Consider the following 2,039-nt stretch of genomic DNA (forward strand, 5'->3'; position numbering starts at 1 on the left):
TGGCACTGTGGACATTTTGGGCCCCATTCTGCTTTGTTATGGAGGGCTGTCCTGTACTCTGTGGGATGTTTAGCAGTGTTCTTGGCCTCTACTCACTAGATGTCAGTAGCAATCCCTGCTCCATTTGTAAAAACCAAAAGTGTTCCCAGACATTGCCAGATGTTCCCAGGGGGCAAAATAGTCCCCGATTGAGAAACAATGATCTGCATTAAAATATTGCCATTTGACATGAAATTTTCTGAGCAGTGTTTATTAATTTATTTCTATATCTTTCTTTACTTCTCAGTTTATACCGAGCTGCCATTGTTTACTGTATTTCATGTCATCCTATTTACAGGCAAACCACAGACATATTTCAGGTTCAGTTCCAGACCACGATAATAAAGAGAATCATGTGAATTTTTTTGGTTTCCCAGAGCATACAAAAGTTGTGTTTACACTACCCTTTAGTCTATTAAGTATGCAATAGCATTATGACTAAAACAGTGCACATACCTTAATTAAAAAATACCATACTGCCAAAAAATGCTAATAATGATCATCTGAGCCTGCAGTGAGTTGTGGTGTTTTGCTGGTGGAGAGTCTTGCCTGGATTGTGATGGCTGCTGACGGGTCCGGATGGTGGCTGCTGAAGGTTGCGGTGGCAGTGGCAATTTTTTCACATAAGACAACAGTGAAGTTTGCCACATCAATTGATTCTTCCTTTCACAAAAGATTTTTCTGTAGCACGTGATGCTGTTTGATGACCACAGTAGAACTTCATTCAAAATTGGAAACAATCCCCTTAAACCCTGCTGCTGCTTTATCAAATAAGTTTATATAATATTCTAAATCTCTTGTTGTTATTTCAACAATATTCACAGCCTCTTCACCAGGAGTAAATTCCGTCTCAAGAAACCATGTTCTTTGCTCATCTGTAAGAAACAACTCCATCAGAGAAACCATCATCTGCAGCAGCTATAGTGTTACAAAATGTATTTCTTAGTAAGAAGATTTGAAAGTCAAAATTATTCCTTGATCCATAGGCTGCAGAATGCATACTGTGTTAGCAGGCATGAAAACAATATGAATCTCTTCATACATCTCCATCAGAGCTCTTGGGTGATCAGGTGCATTGTCTATGAGCAGTAATATTATGAAAGGAATCTTTTTTCTAAGCAGTAGGTCTCAAAAGTGGACTTAAAATATTCAGTAAACCATGCTATAAACAGATGTGTTGTCATCTAGACTTTGTGATTCCATTTATAGAGCACAGGCAGAATAGATTTACCATAATTCTTAATGGGCCCTACAATTTTCAGAACAGTAAAAGACCATTGGCTTCAACTTAAAGTTACCAGCTGCATTAGCCACTAACAAGAGGGTCAGCCTATCCTTTGAAGCTTTGAGGCCAGGCATTAACTTCTTTCTAGCTATGAAAGTCCTAAATGGTATCTTCTTCCAATATAAGGCTGTTTCATCTACATTAAAAATCTGTTGTTTAGCCACCTTCATCAATGGTATTAGCTAGATCTTCTGGATAACTTGCTGCAGCTTCTACATCAGCACTTGCTGCTTCACCTTGCACTTTTATGTTCTGAAGGTTTCTTTCCTTAAACCTCATGAGCCAACTCCGCTAGCTTCGAACTTTTCTTCTGCAACTTCCTTACCTCTCTCAGCCTTCATAGAATTGAAGAGCATTAGGGCCTTGCTCTGGATTAGGCTTTAGCTTAAGGAAATGTGGCTGGCTTGATCTTTTATCCAAACCACACAAACTTCCTATATCAGCAATAAGGCTGTTTTGCTTTCTTATGATTTATATGATTAAAATGTTCATTACAGTGGCATTTTTAATTTCCTTTAAGAACTTTTCCTTGGTATTCACAACTTGGCTAGCTGTTTGGTACAAGAGGCCTAGCTTTCAGCCTATCTCAGCTATCAACATGCCTTACTCATTAAGCTTAATTATTTCTGGCTTTTGATTTAAAGTGAAAAACATGCAACTCTTCCTTTCACTTGAATACTTAGAGGCCATTGTAGGGTTATTAATTGGCCTAATT

The sequence above is a fragment of the Propithecus coquereli genome, unplaced genomic scaffold, assembly GCF_000956105.1.
Source record: "Propithecus coquereli isolate 6110/MARCELLA unplaced genomic scaffold, Pcoq_1.0 Scaffold30, whole genome shotgun sequence".
In the NCBI taxonomy this organism is placed as follows: domain Eukaryota; kingdom Metazoa; phylum Chordata; class Mammalia; order Primates; family Indriidae; genus Propithecus; species Propithecus coquereli.